The sequence below is a fragment of the Sapajus apella genome, unplaced genomic scaffold (assembly GCF_009761245.1).
Source record: "Sapajus apella isolate SASKATOON/1434 unplaced genomic scaffold, GSC_monkey_1.0 scaffold35, whole genome shotgun sequence".
Lineage (NCBI taxonomy): Eukaryota > Metazoa > Chordata > Mammalia > Primates > Cebidae > Sapajus > Sapajus apella.
In genome coordinates this window covers 6,733,702-6,757,720 of record NW_022436975.1, presented here as the reverse complement: position 1 = coordinate 6,757,720, position 24,019 = coordinate 6,733,702, and the positions used below count along the sequence as shown (strand labels likewise).

The 24,019-nt window shown below is 40.2% G+C and overlaps 1 protein-coding gene and 1 non-coding gene across 4 annotated transcripts in view; one reads left to right on the top strand and one right to left on the bottom strand.

The window, feature by feature from the left end:
* The window catches only part of RP1 (RP1 axonemal microtubule associated), a 310,814-nt gene that overhangs the window by 260,851 nt on the left and 25,944 nt on the right, over positions 1-24,019 (bottom strand). Inside the window, exon 1 of one of the 3 annotated variants that reach the window (XM_032296098.1) lies at positions 3,770-4,180. The exons of the other annotated variants lie outside the window; for them this stretch is intronic. The gene's annotated coding sequence lies outside the window, so the exon portion shown is untranslated. Of the gene's footprint in view, positions 1-3,769; positions 4,181-24,019 lie in introns of those variants that run through there. 3 annotated transcript variants of the gene reach the window in all.
* LOC116563655 lies at positions 21,154-21,261 on the top strand. Its single transcript, XR_004274500.1, has one exon. It is a non-coding gene; the product is annotated as a U6 spliceosomal RNA (small nuclear RNA).

The window sequence follows — 24,019 nt, the reverse complement described above, 5'->3', positions numbered from 1 at the left end:
GTACCTGACATTTCTAGGAGGAATCTGTCACATAGAACCTTCAGTAAGAACTAACTCACGATACAATCAGATCTTTCCACTGCAGATTGCAGAAAATGCAGGCAAATCATCTTACACACCACTTACCTAAATGTGGGAAACACTGCACTAAACAAAAATGTTCTTTGAATGAATGACAGCATTGCTATGGGCTGCTAAAACTGATGCAGTCTGGTTACTGGTCCCACTAGTGGTTCTAAAGTTAAAACTTCAGGAGAGAATTCAAGAAGAGTAATTTTCAGGCAAAGCACTAAGGTTTTCCTTTTCCACTTCTCAGTGAAACCGGTGTTTGATTGACAAATGAACAGCAAGTGGATGGATTTATCTGGGTCTGGCCTTGTTTTCATTTGTGGCATTTTGTGGCCGTTCTGTATTGTTTGAAATAATTTTAATTATTAGTGCCTTTTGACACAATAAGAAAGTCCTGCAGCCTTGAAGACAAATTAAACAAACAAAATAAACGTAATTGGTAATATAGAGATGGAAAAAGGCATGTTTATCATTGTATATCAGCTGTAAATCTGGCCCAAATCATCTACTTAAATGTTTGCAAGCTGTTATCCAAGATTCTTCATATATCTCCAATCTGATTTGCAAATCTTATTTAAATGTAACTTAGAAAATAAATTTGAAGATCAGCCTAGAAATTAGATGTCTTCCCTTCCTTCTTCCTCAGAGGTTTAAAGTAATTATAACACTTAAGACCAAAAAAAAAAAAAAAAAAAAAGCAGCTGTAGCAGACATGTGTATCAGGAGCTGGGGAATCCAGCTTCATAATGGAGTCAGCAAAACTGCAACCTCTTCTCATCCTCATCTGGTCAACTGCGGTCTGACCTTGGGCAGGCTGCTTAATCACCATGTGACATCGTTGGCTTCAGCAACGATGAGAAGGATGAGTTCCTTCAGTATTTAAATAAGACTTTAGGCTGGGCACGGTAGCTCATGCCTGTAATCCTGGCACTTTGGGAGGCTGAGGCAGGCAGATCACATGAGGTCAGGAGTTCAAGACCAGCCTGGCCAACATGGTGAAACCCCATCTCTACTAAAAATACAAGAATTAGCCGAGCATGGTGGTGTGTGCCTGTAATCCCAGCTACTCTACTTGGAGGCTGAGGCAGAAGAATCTCTTCAATGTGGGAGGCAGAGGTTGCAGTGCACCGAGATCACGCCACTGCACACCCAACCTGGGTGACAGAGCGAGACTCCGTTTCAAGAAAAACAAAACAAAAGAAAACAAAAATGAATAAGGCTTTAGAACTCTTTGCCTTCAATTATATTTTGGTTGATTTACTTATATGTTTATTTGAAAATATTGTACATGAATAATATTTGAGACACATTTCTCACCTAATTTTGGAAAATGATTTTTTTTTTTTTTTTTTTTTTTAGTGTAGGTGCATCATGAGGCTCTTAATGTCACTTGTGTAATGCCTGAATCTCACTATTTGGAGAGCTGTTAACCTAGTGACCACTTTGGAAACACAATATGCTAAGCCAATACGCTAAGATTTTTGTGGGTAGTTTTGTTTGTCAGTGTTGGCTAAAGAGAAACATTCTGTGCTGGGGCTGGGAGGGAAAACATGGAAGATAAAGACAATAGGAGGAAAGAGGCAGCTGCCATTGTCCCTGTCCCACTGCTACCCAGCCCTGAGCATTGGTTTTGAGCCCAGTGCATGAAGGGCAGGTGCTAAAGATACCGTGACCTGGGAAGATGCCAGGTCCCCACCAGTGGAGAAGCATTTGCACAGTAAGTGCTTCCAACAGGGTGGTTGCCAGGCACCTTGTTCGGTCTGCTGTAGTGACAAAACAAAAATACAAGTTCACATCATCTTCATATTATGTGAGAGAATCAATCTCTGGGAACTCCTAGAAATCACTGGGGGAACTTTTAGGTAGAGAGTTGAGATTCTGCATACTTGTGGGTGAGTCTTAAGATGGAAATGTAGCAAGGTATCCTTACATACATTGCCCCATGACAAGGGGGACCTTGTATGTAAAGCCCCGAACATGATAAAGATTAGGTATTATCATTGAATAAAAGGATTTCTATTCATTGAGTGAACAATGTCATCATTTGGAAAGACAGTGCAAACCAAAGTATTTCTGAAGGAAGTGAATCAGCCTTTGCCCTATCTTAATAATGTGCATTTCCTATGGAGTCCATGGGAAGTTCACAGAGTAACTCAATAGCTCAACTGAAGAAAAGGAAGAGTTGTGGTACCAAGAGGATATTAAGGAGGGATGTCTAACAGCCTGAGGGATTGAGGGTAGGAGCGAGAAGACAGGGCAATTTCCAGAGGAAAGCCTGGTCTAAAGTTGAGATGCCAGAGGCAAAGAGTGGTAGAGATGCCCTCCAGGAAGAAGGCGGAGGTGGTACAGCATTTACCTGGTGCACATGAGCAAGACTACCAAAGTGTTCATTAAGTTTTGACAGTAGAGTGCCCACTTTTGTGAAACAGAGCTACCAGCCTTCCGTAACTTTGTTGTGTTCTCCTATGTTAGCCGTGCTCCATTCTTAATCAGTTTTCAAAACGAATCAAAATTTGGATGGAAATGTAGCAAAGTATCCTTACATACATTTTCAATAATAAGGTTTATCTTACGCCCTCTAAAGTTGGAATAAGGCAGTAATATACTTAAGGGCTACCTAGGGAACAAATAAACTAAGCATTATAAAATGGTTTAATTCACCCAGAAGTTTAGGCTGAAGAAGTGGAGGTGGGAAGAGGTAACTGTAGAATCTTGAAGTCCTCCACTTGCCTCACCATTGACTTCCCTATGGGTAACAAGGAGGCTGGTTTACAAAAACTCTTTGCCTTAAAATCCGCTTCTAATGACGTGACAGCTTGCTACCAACATCATCTTTTGTTCTCTGCAGAGCCTCTTTATTGCCTAAAGTTAGACCGAGGAGCTATCATGCATACTTTCATTGCTCTTTAATATTAGGCAGGTTTTTTAACACCCTTAGGCTCAACTGTGGCTAGGCTTATCTGTGGCATCATTAGTTTCAATCAAACCCCACTTAAATCAATCATTTACAGCTGTGCTGCTCAGAACTAAATGGCTGCCTCTATCAAGAGGGCTGTGTCTTCACTCCCCACTCACGTGACAAAACATGACAGATTTACATGCGTCATTTCACTAATTATATTTTAAGTTTAATTTTCTACCACATAATGTGAATTCAGACAAGTCACAAATAATGAAGTAGAAAAAATGGAAAATTGATAAATACAGAATATACAGAATGTTCATTCTTTTGACAATTCAGAGACTCGATGTTGCAAGAAAATTAGTTCGTTTCAGATTTTCATAAGCCTAGGGGGTACAGTTGGGAGAAGAGATTCAAAAAGGAAAAATACCAGTTATTCACTGTGGTAGCCACAGTATTGTTGAATTGCAGGCAGCTGCCTTCTTCTTTAATGTATTGCCCAGAAGTCTATAAGAAGCATATAGTACTTTTATTGTGAGAAACAAACATTACTCATTTGAATAAAGTAGAATTACTTGATTTCCTGATACTGAAAGTCCATTCTACTTCAATATCAGCATATTGTGAAGTTTGCTGGCATATTTATGTAAAAGATAATTATTAGTAACATTTATTCTTTTTCTAACAGTTAAACACAGAACACAGGTATACAATCTAGGTATTACATGGAAAACAAAATACAACTAGCAAAACAGAGAATATTTTCAAAAGAAAGATTTCAAATAGTTTTGTACTTACCAGAACTTGAAACTTCCCTTATTAAGAAAAGAAAAAGATGTTTAAGTTGTTTAAATTGCTCAAATAAATGTCACTGGATATGTAACCCCATTTCGTGCAAAGAAACTAATGTCTTTGGATTTATTCTCAGTATGTCCAGCAGGGGATTGAGTATAGCCAATTAATTTAATCCACGGTGATGCTAATCACCAGAGAGTGTTCGCCTTAAGGAGACCACAGCCAGAAACAAGCTAGTTCCTAGCATGCTCTGCAGTTCTGAAATCTTCCTTACAAAGGTTTCCCTTGCATCCTCTTTCTTGCCTAGTGTTCTTCTCCAGAAAAAACACTTCACCAATACCCAAGCATTTCTCTCCCAGACAACTTTTAACCCTCATTTATTTATGTTAAAGGGACAAAGTTGTATGGTGCAGCTAAAAATGAAATTGACATTTTTCTCATTCTGGTAAGTTTCTAAGTCAGTACTTGCTCCTGGTAATCATTTAAAAAGAAAAGAATGAAGCCTTTTGTTTTATTTAGGCATTCTTGCGTATTACCTCATTGGTGTACTTCTGAAATGACTGTGAGTGTACACAATTTGGTGACTCAGCATAACACAGGACAAACAACAGAAGCAGCATACAATGAAATGCTATGATTTTATACTACTGCATACTCAGCACGCTTGCACTGCTTCCCTTACTCATAGTGGGGTTTGAACATGTTTCAGGACTTTGTCACACATGAAGTCTCCAGATGGCACCTGATCCTTCTAATGACTACCTGTGGTCTAATCGGACTTGAAGATGCTTCATCTAATCGGGTTTCCTACTGGGCTTCCTGCCTCAGCTCTGAACAACAAAAACAAGATAAGGGGTCCTCCGGGGAAACAGGGCCAGGTTCAAGCATGTGCGCCACAATGTTTTCCCACACCGATCACGAAGGGAAAAAGATCATGAAACTGCACACTTTGCCTCATAAATACTGACTTTGTTACAGACCACCTATGAGAGAGAAGTGGAGAGAGGAGTAGGGAGGAATGAGAAGAAAGAGCAAGAGTGAGGTGTAGATAAGAGAAATTATAGTGTCTTCTTTGATACAAACCTTCATTTATAATTATCACTGTCTACACAAGACATGGCTATTAAATCAGTAAGGAAATTTGTGTTTACAGGTAGAAATAGGCATGAAGGTAGCATTAGGCATAAATTATATCATTACCAGCTCCAAATTGAAGGCAAATTCAAAAAGGCTGGGGTCAGATGTAATCTGCCCTTAAATAGCTAAGGACTAATGTAGCATTTCTCTTGACTTTCTCTTGAATTCTATAATCTATGTCTGATAAACAATTCACATGGATCAGTTCTATTTTGATACTGAAGGAATTTCAATTAAAGGGATCCTTTGGGGGCACTTTTAGTAAAGGTAACATTTCTTACATATAGGACAGCACAAAATGGGCTCTCCTTTTCTGAGCATCTCCCGTAGTATACGTTCTACTCCCACAACTCCAGTTGAGGACAGAGAGCAGGTACCCGTTATCCAGTTGAGCCACCATGCCCTCTCCTTGGTATCACTTGTCTCTGGCACATGTCAATGTGTATCTAAACTATCGCTTCCCAGGCTTGAAGGTGCACATGAATTTCCTGGGGTCTTGCTGCAGTGGTTGGCTCAGTAGGCCTGAGGAACCAGCAAAGGAGTTTATGAGGAAAAGGTTCATCAACAGCGTAGTGTTCCGGAAGCCAAAAGAAAGAATGTTTCAAAAGGAGGTAGTGACGAACTGTGTCAAATGGTACTCATATTTAAATAAGAGGAGTGCTGAGAACTAAGCATGGGCTTTAGCAATGTGGCATTTATCTGTAACCTCAAGACCTTTTTTGGTAGAACAGTAGGGATAAAATCCTCATTGGGCAGAGAGGCAAGAGAAAACTAGAAGGAGAGAGATTGGAGTTAGCATGTGGAGATAAATTTTTTTGTTAGATTTCATTCTGTTAGTTTGTTTTTCCATATTTAAAATCAGTTAGCGTTTGAGGTATAGTATGTGTGTATGCTGATAGGAATGATCCAGTCAAAATAGAAGATTGAATGCTACAGGTAAGAGCAGGGAGAATTCTTAGAGCCACATCCTTGAGTGCATAACAAGGAGATGGGATATAATGCACAACAGAGGTGTATGTCTCAGCAGAGATTACAGAGAAGGCCACGTCCAGTAGCAGAAAGATAGGCAGTGATACTGGTGGAGAGGTGACCTTTCCTTCTGACTGCTTCTCCGTCTCAGCAACCTAGGATGTGAAGCCATCCATTGAGGGTGTGAATGAGGGGGAGGTGGTGTTATTAATCTAATGAGACAGGAGAAGCTGTGGAATAGTCACCCAGTGGAATGAAAGGGGGATTGGAAGAGGAGGTATAGTAGCCTTGTGGGGGGCACTGAGAACCTGCTATAGGTTAGCAACCATAAATATATTTTGTCTTGTATTGTTTTCTCTTTTTGTTGTTTTTTTTCTAAGACAAGGTTTTCCTCTGTTACCCAGGCTGGAGCACAGAGGCACAGTTATGGCTCACTGCAGCCTCCACCTCCCAGGCTCAAGTTCTGGGAGGTTGGTTCTCTAACCTCAGCTTCTGAGTAGCTGGGACTACCACATCCAGCTAATTTTTTATTTTTTGTAGAGACTGGGTCTCACTCTGTTTCCCTGACTGGTCTGGAAGTCCTGGGCTCAAACAATCCTCCTGCCTTGGCCTTCCACACAAATGTAAAATAACAGTAAGCAGCACCCAGTGCAGGCAGGCCATGAAACCGTTCTTTCCTGGCTTTTGCTACCAAGCACTGATCTGCTATGATATGATGGAATAGCACCATTTCCTGGTCTACACCTTGATTTTCCCTGACATCTATCTGTCTGTACCCAGCCCTCCTGAACCTGGTTATCCCCAGCCCCATCTACTGGACTTCCCTCGTGCCTTAGCATGCCTGTCTGCAACCTAAAGTCCTATGATAACCAAAGAGCCTGATCTCTATCCACCATCAGACCCTGTCCATGTGACTACAGATAAGACAGTCCCAGCCCCCGTCTTCATGGTGCTTAGAGGTGGAGGGAAGGCAAACGCAGCCCAAATACACTTTACTATCTAGAAGATTATGGTATGGAATGTATTATTTAAAAGGAAGAGAGAACTAGCAAAAATTTGAGTATACGCAGACTGTTGTCATTAAGATAGCAAATGTATTCAAGACTTACTCTCTAATTTTCTTTTTTTTTTTTTTTTTGAGACGGAGTTTCGCTCTTGTTACCCAGGCTGGAGTGCAATGGCGCGATCTCGGCTCACCGCAACCTCCGCTTCCTGGGTTCAGGCAATTCTCCTGCCTCAGCCTCCTGAGTCGCTGGGATTACAGGCACGCGCAACCATGCCCAGCTAATTTTTGTATTTTTAGTAGAGATGGGGTTTCACCATGTTAACCAAGATGGTCTTGATCTCTTGACCTCGTAATCCACCTGCCTCGGCCTCCCACAGTGCTGGGATTACAGGCTTGAACCACCGTCTTTTTTTTTTTTTACTGTTATTTTAAGTTCACAGGTACATGTGCAGCATATACAGGTTTGCTCTAGGTAAATGTGTGCCGTGGTAGTCTGCTGCACATATCATCCTATCACCTAGGAATTCTCTAATTTTCACTAGATTCATCCCTTCTTTTTCTTACCTTGTTGAACAAACATATATAAGCCAACATTTTTTTGATAGCAAAAACATCTCATACTATTCTTTCAGCCAAGTCATTTGGTTAGTCAGACACAAATAGCTGCCTTGACTGAAAACAGAGGGCAGAGAGGGCTCCTACGTGCTTCCTTATCTTGAAGATTCCATCATGACCATCTAGTTTTTTAAACTGCTTTGTTGATATATGATTTCCATGCCATAAAATTAACCCATTTAAAGTGGGTGATTCACAATTGAACTCGGGAGGTGGAGGTTGCAGTGAGCTGAGATCGCGCCACTACACTCCAGTCTGGGCAACAGAGTCCTCTCAAAAAAAAAAAAAAAAAAAAAAAAAAAGTGGATGATTCAGTGATTTGTAGAATATTCAGGGTTGTTCCAAGATTACAATGATCTAATTTTAGAACACCTCAGAAAGAAAGAAGGAAACTGTACCTATCCCACCACCCCTACACCAGCCCCAGGCAACCAAGAATCTACGTTCTGTCTCTATGGATTCACCAATTTTGAACATTTCATATAAATGGAGTTATGCAATATGTGGTCTTTTGTGGTTGCCATCTTTCACTTGGCATAATATTTTTGAGATTCATCCAGGTTGTGGCATATATTAGTACTTCATTTGTTATTATTTTCAAATGTTTTATTATATGATTTTATTGTATTTTATTTATTCATTCACCATTTGAGTAACATTTAGGTTATTTCCAGTTTGGGACTCTTGCAGATAATACTTCTATGAGCATTCATGTGCAAGTCTTTGGTAATATCATTTTTTTCAAAAAAAAAATTACACATATCCACATGTTGAAGAAAATATTTTAGGTTTTCTTTTTATTTAGCATGCATTCTTATGATAGGACTTCAAAACTTGATTTATAATAGTGAAGAAATATCTTTGATAAACCCCATTGTTTGCCTTTTCATGTCTTTATGCAATTTACTTGTTGGTCATGTAAGTCAGTACTCCTACATTATAAAGTAGAATGGCAAAATGAAATGGTCAGATTAGTTGCAGAGAATTAATAGTCCAACCAAAATGCAGGAGACCACTTCTCCCTATTCATCTCACTAAGTACACCCGAAGACCCCAGATATAATATATAAAGCAAATCCACTGAAAGATACAGACAAGAAGGCAGAATGGCTAAGAATCACAGAACTCAAGGAATGACACAGCAGTGTGTTCTCTGGGTTTTCTTTTTGTCCCATGTATCCCAAACTAGGTGCTAGAGAAGTCAGTGACCCAAAAACACTAATAGGAGCAGATTTAAAATGTACCAATGAGGGCCGGGCGCAGTGGCTCAAGCCTGTAATCCCAGCACTGTGGGAGGCCGAGGCGGGTGGATCACGAGGTCAAGAGATCGAGACCACCCTGGTCAACATGGTGAAACCCCGTCTCTACTAAAAATACAAAAAAAAAAATTAGCTGGGATATGGTGGCGCGTGCCTGTAATCCCAGCGACTCAAGAGGCTGGGGCAGGAGAATTGCCTGAACCCCGGGAGGTGGAGGTTGCGGTGAGCCGAGATCGCGCCATTGCACTCCAGCCTGGCTAACAACAGCATAACTCCGTCTCAAAAAAAAATAAATAAATAAAATAAAATGCACCAATGAAAGTCACCTCTCTCTAGCCAGGGGTCCAGGAAAGGGGCAACCGAGCAAGACAGAAAACATTTAGGCAATTAACTAAGAACTTTTTAAAAACTAGATGGTCATGATGGAATGTTCAAAAAACATTTATGCATTTAACCTGCCCTACCCCAGCTAAACACCACAGGAAAAAACCCAGGCCTCAGCATACTCTCATCTGCCTTCGGAAACCTTGACTTCTGCCCTTCCCCAGTGATAATGAGGCATCCCTGTCTTTCCTACACAGGGTGACATCGGTGAAGGCCAAGTGGAGAGCCAAGACTTCCATCTCCACCTGGGAGTAAAGCCACCACACTCCCTTGTTGGTATCAGAAGAAGCCCAGAGGGAAGCCAGAACTTTCACCACTGTTTGGTAGTGATGGGTCTGTCGCCACCCCTCCTGCCCACCACACTCTGCAGGGTAAATGAGACCACAAAGGAAGGCTGTATTAGTCTGTTCTCATGCTGCCAATAAAGCCATACCCAAGACTGGGAAATTTATAAGGAAAGAGGTTTAATTTACTCACCATTCCACATGGCTGGGCAGGCCTCACAATCATGGCAGAAGATGAAGGAAGGGCAAAGGGACTTCTTACGTGGTAGCAGGCAAGAGAGAGAACTTGTGCAGGGAAACTCCCCTTTATAAAACCACCAGATCTCATGAGACTTATTCACTGTCACAAGAACAGCATGGGAAAAACCCACCCTAATCATTCAATTACCTCCCACCGGTCCCTCCCACAATGTGTGGGAATTGTGGAAGCTACAATTCAAGATGAGATTTGGGTGAGGACACAGCCAAACCATATCAAAGCCTGAAATCCCTTCCCCGCCCAGCAATAATGAGGCGTATCCCTCCTCAGGATGTCAAATGAGGCAGTGTAAATAGTGAGAGCTTCCATCCACATCTGGTGGTAAAGAGGAGTGAGTTCCCTTTCCCCTGCCAGTAGTGCCAGAGGAGGTCTTCTAAAACACAAGATTTAAATAGGACCCAGAATCTTATGATATAATACCCAAAATGTCCAGAATGCAACTTTTAAAAAGCACTCATCATACCAAGAACAAGGTAAATCTCAACTTCAGTGACAAAGGCATTCGGTCAGGCCAGGCACAGTGGCCTGTAATCCCAGCACTTTGAGAGGCCGAGGCAAGTGGATCACTTGAGGTCAGGAATTTGAGGCCATCCTAGCTAACATAGTGAAACCCCACTTCTACCAAAAAATACAAAAATTAGCCAGGCATGGTGGTGTTCACCTGTAGCCTACTCAGGTAGCTGAGGCATAAAAATCGCTTGAACCCGGGAGACAGAGGTTGCAGTGAGCTGAGATGGTACCACTGCACTCCAGCCTGGGCAACAGAGTGAGACCCTGTTCAAAAAAAAAAAAAAAAGACACTCAGTCAACAAATGACAACATCAACATGACACGGAGGTTGGAATTATACAAGGGTTTTAAAGCAGATGTTATACAACTACTTCAACAAGCAATTCCAAATGTACTTGAAACAAATGAAATAATAGCCTTTCAAATAGAAGATATAAAGAAGAACCAAATGGAAATCCTGGAACTGAAAAATACAGTAATCAAAATTTTAAAACACAATGAGTGGGTTCAACAGCATCATGGAAAAGACAGGAAATAATTATATAGTTAACTTGAAGATAGTGCAATATAAATTACCCAATCTGAACAACAGAGAGGAAATAGATTGGAAAAAAAAAATTGAACAGAACCTCAGGGACTTGCAGAACTATAACAAAAGAGCTCGGAAGGACAGGAGGAAGCAGGTGGGCCTCAAAATATATTCCCAGAAATAATGGTTGAAAACTTCCCAAATTTATCAAAAAACAAACTACAGATTTAAGAAACTGATCAAACCCCAAGGACAATAACCTGAAGAAATTTACACTAAGACACGCCATTGTCAAACTTCAGAGAACTAAAGACAATGAAAATAATTTTGAAAGCGGCCAGAGAGAGATGACACATTACCTATAGGAAAAAAAGGGGGAAACAATTCAAATGACAGGTGACTTCTCATCAAAAGTCAAGAAGCCCTGAAGGATACTGCAACCATTTTGTAAGTGCTACAGTAAAAGAGCTGTCAACCAGAGTTCTATGTCCAACAAAAATACCCTTGAGGGATGAAGATAACCAAGACATGCTCAGATGAAGACAACCTACGAATATTTGTCACCAGCAGACTTACTCTAAGAGAACAACTGAAGGAAGTTACCTGACAGAAAGTAAATGATAAAAAAGGAATTTGGGAATATAAAGAAAGAAAAAAGAACAGAAAGAACAAAAATAAGAATACATACAATAAACTTTCCTTCTGAACTTTCTAAATTGTTTTTGACAATTGAAGCAAAAAGTGTAATATTGTTTTATTTGGCTCTCAATGAATGTAGAGGAAATATTAAAACAATTACAAATGAGGGAGGGTAAAGAGAATTAAAGGGCTACACTAAACACTAGTAAAATATCCACATCAGTAGACTGCTAGTTTTGTAAGTATAATTTAATACTTAGAACAGTTATTAAAAATATAAAGAGATATGCCTACAAACAATATAGAATCAAAATACAATTCTAAAATATGTTGAAGTATTTCACAGGAAGGCATGAAAAAAAGAAGTGAAAAAAAAACAGAGAAAACAGAAAACAAAAAATAATATGGCAGACTTAAACTTTACAATATCAATCATTACATTAAATTATTGGCAATGATCTCTAACACTAGATGATTTAATTTATATAGCATTCTCAAAATGACATAATTACCAGATATTGAGAAGAGATCAGTGGTTGGCAGGGGTTAACGATAGTGCAGGGAGGGAAATAGGGATGGCCGAGAACGGGTAGCCCAAGCAAGATTTTGTGGAATAAAACAGTTCTACATCTTTCTAGTGGTGGTGCTTACAAATGTGATAAAATGTCATGGAACTATATGCAGACATTTTCCTCAACCCAAAAAAACACTTTGTCCCTATTTGCAGTCTTTCCTCATTTCCACTCACAGCCCAAAGCAAACAGTAGTCTACCTTCTAGGCTTTATAGACTTGACTATTCTGGACATTTTATATCAACAGAATCATACAATATGGAAGTCTTTTGTCTGGCATTATTTAGCATAATGTTTTTGAGGTTCAACTATGTTTTAGCATATATCAGTACACTGTTTCTTTTTAGTGGATACTTGGGTTTTATTAATAACTGCTTAGGCAAGCAATCAGGACAACATTCAGTGTGCTCCACACAGCACAACAAGCGTAGCCCTTCATCTAGAAATAATTGCTAATGAGAAATACATGGGAACTGAATGGTACAGGAGCCATAATTCCCAGTCCTGTAGACTCATGTTCCCATTTCCAAAACATATAAAGAGAAGAACTAAATTGATATCAAACAGTGCTATAATAATAATAAAATGTACTGATTACTTACTTTTTACTAGACACATTAATGCTTTAAATGACTTATTTAATCCTCATAACAACCATAGGAGGTATGTACTATTATTATCCATGTTTTTCCAAGTAGAAGAACCAGAGTTGAGGAGGGAATTGTAATTTACCAAAGATCACACAATTAGTAAATAGTGAAGGCTCTTAACCACTTTGCAGTAATTTTTCTGTTCCTATTCTCTATCTAACACTGAAGCCACTGTATGTGTTGAGACCAAACTGTGGAGATGGAAAATGCCAGGCTAAGGAGTTTTAGTTCTATTCTATAGAACATGGAAATGCTGAAGGTTTTTGAGCAGGGAAATGACAATAATCAGACCTGAAGATGTCCTTCACATTACTATGTCAAATGATTCGGATAGAGGAGACAGACACTGGTAAGGTAGCTCTAAAAATAGTGAAATCCAGAGTTCATAAGGACTCGACTGAGACTAATGAGAATAGAAATAGAAAGGAAGGAAATTATTTCCAAAAAATTTCAGAGGTGGACTCAAAATAACATAACAATAGATAGGTTGTAGAAGGCAAAGAGATAGATAATTTATTTAATCCTTTAAATGAACAATGTATCATAAGTAAAAAAATCCAACACAGAGCATAGTTCAGCAAAAGTTGCATGGAGCAGGAGTGTCACAGAGGATAACAGTTAGCTCTTACTGAGTACTTCCTCTGTCCTCGTTTAAGTGGGGCACTCAAGTCTTACAACCCTGTGGTACCACTACCAAAAACAGAAAACATGCTTCAAAAGCAATGTTAAATCAAGACTTGGATAAATCCGTCCTGCTTTTAACATATTTGGGGTCATAGAAAGACATCCAGGTGATGACGTCTGAAAGTTATTAATCTGATACTGGAAATTTGGAGATGGATCAAAATAAGAGAGGATTTGAAAGGTATTCATTTAGAGGAGGTAATTTGAGTCATGGGATAGCTAAGAGAGAAAGAGTTGTGAAGGAGGTGAATATTATTGTTCATGCAATAAAACAAACGCCAGAAATTGTAGATTTATAGTTGTCATATACATAGGGCCTATAACGGACAAGAGGAATTTCACATTTCCACCAGTGGTTGAACAGATGAAACTGATCTAAATGTACTCTAAATTAAAATTCACAGTGATTCTGATTAACGCATAGGACAAGAATGAAGCAGCGCTTGAATTCTGTTATAGTCTTATGCAGAAACAGAATTATTAAATAAAATAGCATTTTATATATCCCAGGAATTTTCTAAGCAATACTAAATTAAAATGTATCATTATCATTCCTGTTGTTTGACTAAACTTATTTTTAATTTAGACAGAATTATTGAGTTATACTCACTCGGTCAGAATTCAATAATTATTTGCTAAATGAAAGAATGAAAAAAGGTAATTCCTCTGAAGAATTTGATGGTCAGGAATAAATCATCTCTTCTGTAGCAAGTCTTCCAGAGTGTTTGAAATACCATAAAAGCCTATATTTTCTTTTATAGTAAAAAGAAATGACTTTATTAATAGTGAAAGAAAATACAGCTATCCTGAAAACATAGAATCAAGTTAAGTTTAAGAGACAAGTCAATCCACAAGTCAATTATTTCTAATAATTCGATTATTAGAAAATAATTTCTAATTATTTGAAACAATAAAGCACTTTCTGCTTAGCATAATCAGGCGAGTAGACTCTGGGTTTATACTTTTCTCTTTGAGTAATAAGCAGTCCTTGAGATTTCAAATAAATTATCGGAAGCAGCCAGTGGAAGAAGTGATTTTGGATAAATCTCCCCTGGTATGCTAGTAGCACCCTGCCAGACACCAGTATTAAGATGTTAAAAGATTGCAGTTTGCTAAGAAGAGATGACACAGGAAAGTCTCATTCTATCCAAGCAATTAGATTAAGTTGTTAGTTTAAAATGTTTGGAGGATCCTTCTTAGAGGAAATAGACATTCTCGAATAAAAGTATACTATTCAGAAGGAATTATTCATTTTATTATTTATTTATTTTAAATATTTATTTATTTTTTATTGCATTTTAGGTTTGGGGTACATGTGAAGAACATGCCATAGGTACACACATGGCAGTGTGATTTGCTGCCTTCCTCCCCTGCACCTATATCTAGCATTTCTCCCCATGCTATCTCTCCCCAACTCCCCACCTCCGCTGTCCCTCCCGTTTTTCCCCCCAACAGACCCCATTGTGTAGTGCTCCCCTCCCTGTGTCCATGTGTTCTCATTGTTCAACACCTGCCTATGAGTGAGAGCATGCGGTGTTTCATTTTCTGCTCTTGTGTCAGTTTGCTGAGAATGATGGTTTCCAGGTTCATCCATGTCCCTACAAAGGACACGAACTCATCGTTTTTGATGGCTGCATAGTATTCCATGGTGTATATGTGCCACATTTTCCCTGTCCAGTCTATCGTCGATGGGCATTTGGGTTGGTTCCAGGTCTTTGCTATTGTAAACAGTGCCCCAATGAACATTCATGTGCATGTGTCCTTATAGTAGAACGATTTATAATCCTTTGGATATATACCCAGTAATAGGATTGCTGGGTCAAATGGACTTTCTATTTCTAGGTCCTTGAGGAATCGCCACACTGTCTTCCACAATGGTTGAACTAATTTACACTCCCACCAACAGTGTAAACAGTGTTCCTGTTTCTCCATATCCCTTCCAGCATCTGTTGTCTCCAGATTTTTTAATGATCGCCATTCGAACTGGCATGAGATGGTATCTCAATGTAGTTTTGATTTGCATTTCTCTAATGACCAGTGATGATGAGCATTTTTTCATATGTTTGTTGGCCTCATGTATGTCTTTTTTTGTAAAGCGTCTGTTCATATCCCTCACCCACTTTTGAATGGGCTTGTTTGTTTTTTTCTTGTAAATCTGTTTTAGTTCTTTGTAAATTCTGGATATCAGCCCTTTGTCAGATGGGTAGACTGCAAAAATTTTTTCCCATTCTGTTGGTTGCCGATTCACTCTAATGACTGCTTCTTTTGCCGTGCAGAAGCTCTGGAGTTTGATTAGGTCCCATTTGTCTATTTTGGCTTTTGTTGCCAATGCTTTTGGTGTTTTGGTCATGAAGTCCTTGCCTACGCCTATGTCCTGAATGGTTTTGCCTAGATTTTCTTCTAGGGTTTTTATGGTGAAAGGATTCCCTGTTTAATAAATGGTGTTGGGAAAACTGGCTAGCCATGGGCAGAAAACAGAAACTGGATCCCTTCCTGACACCTTACGCTAAAATTAACTCCAGGTGGATTAAAGACTTAAACATAAGACTTAACACCAAAAATGTTTATTTATTATAGCTTGTTTTATTCAAGTAAGAAAAATACCTTGAAATTCTTTTAAACTGACTTGAGATTTTTTTACCTTAAAAGGTAGACATTCTCTTCAAATAGAAGTTTTATTCCCATCCTTCCCACTATATGCTATCATCACAAATTCTTCCTTCCTGTTAAATAATATTTTTAAAAATCTCAAACATGGTCTTTTTAATTCATTCTAAAAATGAAAATCTCTGAATTCTGATTTAAATTCCTAGCGTATATATCTCTAATGAACAACTTCCATAATAATTACAGTGCTTCTACTGGCCTTTTACTTGCCTTAGAATTCTGTGTTTCTCAATTATTTCCATTTAAGTACCCCTAATGAAAGAAGAGAATGAATACATAATCATAAACCAGAATTTTAATCAGAGCTTCAAATTTAAGTCTTAATTTTGTCTGAAACAGCATGCCAATTTTATCCATGTCTATTCTGTTTTATTGTAAAAATGGCTTAAATTGCTTTTCATCAAACAAATTTAGATGTATCCTAAGTGTCCCCAGAGCTTTTCAAAATATCGCTTGTAGCATACCAGCAAAGAATGTGTTTCTAACAAAAGGCAGGGCACTCATAAAGGTAGAGAACTAAAGGCAAGTGGAAGATGGACCAGTGCCTGCCAGATCCAGCAGCCTGGCTGTCAACACTGAGGTCCAATACAAAGTGCTCTTCCTCGCCAGCCTCAGACCAGAAGAACCAAGCCTGACTGTTCCTGGTCCCAAGTTCTCTAGGAGTTCAGGAATGACGTGGTTCCTGTTGGACTGGACAGCAAGCCCTTGGACATCTACATGCCACTGACTTCCAGCCTTCCTCTCCAACTTCTGCCCTGTGGGCCAGTCTCTGTGACAGTTCACTAGTGATCCTGGTTTCCACTCCACTTTTCCTCTGAGGTGACAAGTCTGCTGTGAGCACCCCACGGATTAGACTGAGCCAGCCCAGTCCTGCTTCAGCCCATTCAGACCCTCTACCTGAAATGAGTTCCACTGGTGAAGCAGCAGACTAAGCTCAAGTTCAGAGTGGGTGGGTCATTGGCCCTAAGCAGCTTGGCCACCTGTCACCTATGATGAAAGTCTTCCCTGTCCTGGTCTCCTTTCTTTTCTTCACAGTGCAGCCTGCTCCCTTTGCATACACTGGGTGTGACAGCATATACCAGATGGCCATGAGATTAGCTGGACTTGCGAGTGATTACCAAATAAATTGCTGATGTCAGGGAGGCAACAGGCCAGCTTATGCAAGGAGTCAGATCCCAAGCTGAGATTGGGATTTACTACAACATAGCTAATACTTTGAGAAAGAAAAGGACAAGATAAAAATGGTATTCAAGGTGATACACTAGTAGCAGAATATAATGCAGACAAAGGATGGAAAAGACTGGAGAGAGAAATATAGCATGAAAATAAATCTTTAATAATGTACTAAGGGCCTGGAATAAAACAGTGGTTCTATAATGAAAGCAAGAGATAAGAAACATTTTGAAGAAAGAATCTCCAGACCTTGATGGTAGATTAAAGATCTGTCAGTTGTCAATGAATTTTGAAACCACATATTTGCCAATTGCTTTTCTGGGCCCAGAAGAGACAGCAATGAATAAATCAGAGCGCCTGCCCCCCAGAACTGTCATTCTAAAGGGGGAAACTAATTATGTGATAGGTACAGGATGTCATCTAATTTGGCACATTCTCAGGCTTTCTCCCTACATGCCTTCCTCAGAGAGGCTAGAAAGCCAGGTACTTCCTAATCACTGATGCCAGTGGGGGGGTCAGGTGATTGGTTTAGACTCTCTTTCTAGACAAAAGAGCGGCTCCTTTCTTGATAAAAGGAGCACTTCCTAGAAACGTTTGCTTTCTTGATACAAGGAACAGAAACTGCTGGTGCCATCCCATTTTCCCCCTTCCTGCCTAGAACACAGAAGTAGTACCTGGAGCTACTAAGGGGCAACAAGCATGAAAATTAAAAGTTAATACCCTAAAGACAGCAAAACAGGAAGATAGGAGAGTCCTTGATAGCTGTGTGAGCAACTGGACTAATCTGGCAACCACTTCACTCTTCTTGTTATATAAGAAAAATAAACCCGATTCCTGGTGCCAGCTGCCGAAACAGAGCTCTTCACCGCGAGCAACAAAATCCAATCCTGGGGAATTACACAGAAAAGGAATGTATTAGAAGAATACTGAGTAGCTCACAGAATCTTCAAGAGGGCTAAAGAATAAGGTTCAAACTTAAGATTCCCGGAACAACATATAAAACCTTCCCTAGAACTGGCCTGATGCGGAAACCACCGGCTCTTCGCAGCAGGGCCCCAAGTGCTACAGCTTCCACTCTTGCTACTTTCCCACCAGGAACATAATTGTACAGCAAATAAGGTGATACCAACCTGGCACAGTCATCTTTGCTGTCACCCTAACCAGAAAGTGAATTCCACAGGGAGCCTACTATTGCACCTTGCTCTCTTCCAAATTGCACAAGTACCTGTGCCCTTAATGGAAAGAAATTATGGCACTTGTTCAGCTCCTACAGAAGGAAACATTCTCTGCCCTACAAAGATTCATAAGGTGAGTAATTTATTAAACTCAAAAAGGGATTCAAATTGTAACAATATCAAATGAATTGCAAATATATACCATTGTGGTGGGTTGTTCACAAAAATGATTACAATTCTTCTCTCCTCATATCCATATCCATTTACAATGTAATCTGTAGCTCTTCCCCTTAAGCAATAGAGACTGTTTCCCCACTCCTAGTGTTTGTGTTGCTTTGACCAAAAAAATGAGGCAGAAGAGACATTGTGCTAGTGCCAAAACCAAACCTCAAGAGGACTAGTACATTTCTGTTCTCGCAGGAATCTTGTTATCCACCCTGTGAGTAAGCCTGGGCTGGCCTGCTGGACAATAAAAGAAACCTAGCCCTAGTGCCCAGTTACCCCAGCCAACAGCCAACCAACCCCCAGGAGCAGAGCCACCCACCTGGCCACTCACACATGAGCAAGCCCAGCCTAACCCAGATACCACCCGTTTGAGCCCAGTCCAATTGGCCCACCCAAAGAATTGTGAGCTCAATAAATGTTTGCCTTAGGACTAAGTTTGGAGTGATTTTTAATGCCATAAAAGCTAACAGATACAACTACAGACAGCAAAAACGGGCCAGTTGGTAAATAACATAATTTCAGGTACAGAAGTGATATGAAAAAGATCATGTAGGGTAATTTTGTAGAGGTGATGAGGGCCACTCAATTTGTCAGGGAAGTCTTCTCTGAGAAGGGGACATTTAAGGTAAAACAAGTTTAAAGAGAGAAAACTACTCAAAGACTATTCAAAGATACAGAAGAAATGTATTCCAAACGAAACAGCAAGTGCAAAGCCCCTGAATGAGGACTGGGAGTACTCGAAAGACTGAAAGAAAGCCAATGTGACTGAAAAATAGGAACAAGATGGAGAGTCAAGGAAGACTTCATCAGAGACGTAGGGAGAGGCCAGATTGTTTAGGGCCCTCTGGACTGGGGTTAGGAGTTTAGATTGTATTTTTTAAGGTATTTGATAGATATATATATTAAAGAGATCGTTGTGGTTGCTGTGAGGAGGATGGGTGTTATAACAGGAGTAGAGGCAGGAGCCTTGCTTGCTCTACTAGTTGGGACAAAAACTTACGGTGGCTTACATGAGGTGTATAGCCAGGGAAATGACGACAAGTGGATTGGTTGGGGTGTATTTGGGTATGAAACTGTTAAGACTTACTATTGTAGGTTATAGGATGAAGAAAGGGTTCAAGTTTGACCTTTAGGTTTGGGTATGACTGAATGGTTGGACCGTTTACTGATATGGGGAAGGCTTGAGGAAAGGACAGTGGATGAGTGCTGACATCGGTAATTATATTTCGGCTGTGTTATGTTTGAGATACCTGTGGATTTCAAAATGGAGATGTCAAGTAGACAGTTGGCTGAGTCTGATATCAGGCTGGTGATCACATATGGAGCTGTAAATTTGAGAGTAATACGCTTGCAGATGGCACTTTAAACCACGTAAGTGTGGTAGGAGAGGGACTACATAACTGGAGAGAATTTTCTAGGAAGAGAATTTAAAAACAAAAGAGAAGAGAGCCTAAGATAAAGCCTTTGGACTTTTCAACGTCTTGTAGAGGAGGAGAGCTTCCAAAATAAACTAAGAGAGTGTGGCCAGCAAGGTAAGAGGAAAACAAGGTAGGAAAGGGTCCTGAGAGCCTTGAGGAGGGGACACTCTAAAGAAAGGTGGTGGTTAGGCAACATGAGCACCCCTGATGGAATATATAAATCAATGCTTATGCAAGAGGGGGATCATTGGTGAGTTGACCACGGCCATTGTAATGGAGTTGTAGAAGACAGACCAATTAGGGATGGTTGAGGAAAGACTAAGGGATGAGAGAGGTGGACAGCTCTTTGTTGGAATGTTTCTGTGAAGGGGAGCAGAGGAGTGGTACAATGCCAGAGGTGGGCTATGAGATCAAAGAAGGATGTTCTCCGAGATACCTGATACTAAGTTGTATTTGTGTGTTGAGCAAAATGATCCAACAGAGAGGAAGAAAGGGATTATCGGCTGGGCGCAGTGGCTCACACCTGTAATCCCAGCACTTTGGGAGGCCGAGGCAGGAAGATCACGAGGTCAAGAGATCGAGACCATCCTGGCCAACATGGTGAAACTCCATCTCTACTAAAAATACAAACATTAGCTGGGCATGGTGGCACGCACCTGTAGTCCCAGCTACTCGGGAGGCTGAGGCAGGAGAATTGCTTGAACCTGGGAGGCAGAGGTTGCAATGAGCCGAGATCGTGCCACTGCACTCCAGCCTGGTGCCTGACGATGGAGCGAGACTCTGTCTCAAAAAAATAAATAAATAAGGAAGAGATTATCCAAGACAGGGAAGGGATAATGCTGAATGCAAGATGTTAAGAAGGTGAAAGAGGCTGGAACCCTGAGCACAGTGGAGTCGCAGGAGCAGGGACGCCTCCTTCACAGAAGCAGGAGGAAGGCGGCGAGGTGCTGCCTGATGCAGGTCATCTGGATGAATTATTGGGAACATAGAGGAAGCTTAGGAAATGCAAGGAGAGAAGGATAAGATCATCTTAGAAGGAAAGAAGTAAATTACTAGGGAACTGTATTAGGATTTTAGGGCCATTTTGGATGCCCACTTGGGACTTGAGATCATTCATTTTAAGTCCATTCCAGTGGCAGTGGAAATTAGAGAAATTAGAGGAAGTAGTCAAAATTATTCCAATGAGGACCAAAAGAACATTAGAATGCCAGAATTGAGAAAAGATGCATATGTGCTCGCTTCAGCAGCACATATACTAAAATTGGAATGATAACAGAGAAGATTAGCATGGCCCCTGCACAAGGATGACACACAAAATCGTTAAGCATTCTATTAAAAAAAAAAAAGAGAGAGAGAGAGAAACGATGCATGTTTGGTGGAGAAAAATAGAAGAAAAATTATAGAATTATCAGTTTTTCACATCTCGAGCTCCAGTTAGCAATGTCCTATAGACATCTAAAAAATACAAGGCTGGAAGACAAGTGGGAGGGCCAGCGAAGTGCAGACTTAACTTTCACATGATTAGTAATAAGATCAGGAAGAGCTGAGCAGCAGAGACCACCATGGTGCAAGAAAGTGAGCTTTAGACATGTGGACCTGTGGTGTAATTGGGCCCAAGGAGCTAAATCATGTAGGTGGAAATATAACCCTTTTTTTGCCACATTCTCAGAAAAATTGGAAAATCCCTTTATTTCATGAATTTCTTAAAAACCGCTGTATTCCAAGATTCTGAGAGTCTGGCTTTTAAGAGTAAGATAAAATGTATCAACCTTTGCTTTCCCCCAAAAAAAGTTATCCAAAATTTCCAAATTCAGAATATTATCCTCCTTCATAAAAAAAAAAAAAAAAAAAAGGAGAATATGCAGGTGACTTTATAACCTAACACAGTAACTGTATAGAATCAACTAAAAACCTCTGAAAATAAAGGAGTGGACTTTTAAGACGTGAGAAGGGGTGGAGGACTGGGAGGGAGGGAGGAAGACGGCAATGTACGGAGGGCCTTCTGTGCACCAGGACCAGTCCCTGGAGTCTGATCCTAGACATCTGTCTGTAGGAAACAGTGTAGTAGGGTGAAAGGAGAGAGGACTCTGGAATCACACACCCCTGGAAGTGAATCTAAAGGCCTCCATTTATTAACTGTGCACACTAGGCGAGTTACCTAACCTATTAGCTTGTGTATTGCCTGTGAAATGGAGATAATAACAACCCACTCTCCTGGAGCAGCTTAATAAGTATATGTAAATTGCTTATCCAAGTACCTTTTAAATGGCAGGTATTCAAGAAATGTTTGTTTCATTCCCTTTCACTTTACTTCGCAGACACAGGGTACAGAATCTGAACAAAAGCTGAAAAGCTAAGTATATTCAAATTAAGGGAGGCCCAGTATGTCTAGAGATGTTGTAAAGTCAGTAACCATCTCTCTTCCTTTAAATCTTAGTCCATGATATTTCTCCCCAATAGTCTTATTTCCCTACACCTGCCCCTTCAGGCCACTAACACTAGCTTCTGACCTGATACGATTATTATAGAACTTCAGAGCCCAACCTAAAGCTGGTTTCATGTCCACAGCCTTTCCCTTTGCCAAAGCTATGGCCTATGTACCAGCTCTTTCCTGGGCCCTGCTTCCTACTATGGTGAGATGCTAACACTGCAGCTGCTTGTTCTAATCTTCAAAACATGATGAATTCGCAGGCCTAGCTTCCTGCAGCAGTCGGACCTTGGGCCCCTCTCTGAACCTCAGCTCCATGCTTAACCTTCTCTGGCCTCCTCAATCCCACACTGATCTCTTTTGCTCCCCAATCTTTTGTTGGCCCTTTGCAACCAACTCTCTTCCGTACATTTTATTGCAGTCTTCCCTGGCATTCCATCCTGTAAGCATTGTCCACTGTGGAAGCACTGTTTCTGTAAGATTCCTTCTTCAGTCTTTATAACCCAAAGTTCTTCTGCCCTTGGACTGGCTTCCTATCCCAGGGAATAACTTACAATGAAAGATGCACCATAATTTGCAGTTATAGTCACAGCATAAAGTCACAAGCTGACCTGCCAATGGATATTAAGTTCCTTATCAAAGGTGGATGAAATGTACTGTAAACGTAATTCAAAAATAGCAGCAGACATAAGGCAACAGCATTGCTCTGTAGAAAAAGAAATTTGCAAGACAGGATTTTAAATGGTCTAAACTTAATCGTGTATGAAATGGCATTTTTATTGTAATTTTAAGCTCTGTAAGTAGAATCTGTAAAATATCTGAGGAGAAAAAATGTCAAGAAGGCTAAAGGAAAAGCATACATTATAAAATACTGAAAAGAAACAGACCTTTCTATAGACTTACAGAAATTAGAAATAGAAAAGTTATCAGGGCTCCTTGCTCTTGTCCCTGCCAGTGTAGCCCATTCTCAAGTGATTGTCCTGTCTAATTTTAGATGACCCAAGAGTCTTGACTTCAGGAACTCTGTTTGTAAAACTACTCTGCTGTCTAACGAACCTTCAGAAGTAGTCACCGCTTGCAGCTCTTCAGCCTAAATTTTCAACTTCCCAGTAGGTTCCAATGGTTTCTTTGGCCTTCCTTAGCTGTAACTCCAGAAGTAGTATTAGAGGGAGGATTTTCACCTCCTTGTCAGGTGTACCTTTAAAATGCCTAAGAAAGGTGAGACCATCAAAGCAAAGATGGGCATTCTCTCTCTTTTTTGTTTTGTTTTGGGTTTTGTTTTTTGTTTTGTTTGGAGACAGGGTCTCACTCTCTCGCCCAGGCTGGAGTCTAGTGGCACAGACTCAACTCACTGCAACCTTTCCCTCCTGAGTTCAAGCAATTCTTCTGCCTCAGCCTCCCAAGTAGCTGAGATTATAGGAGCCTCCCACCATGTCCAGCTAATTTTTGTATTTTTAGTAGCAACAGGGTTTCGCCATTGTTGACCAGGCTGGTCTCGAACTCCTGACCTCAGGTGATCTGCAAGATGGGCATTTTCTAAAGATCACTGGGACTGCTGCATAAGAATTCAAGTCCTGATTTCATTGTTTCCAATATTACAAACTATCCCAAAGCTTTAAAAATGTCTACATTACATTTTGCTTCCCATTGTCCAGCAAGTTCACTGAAA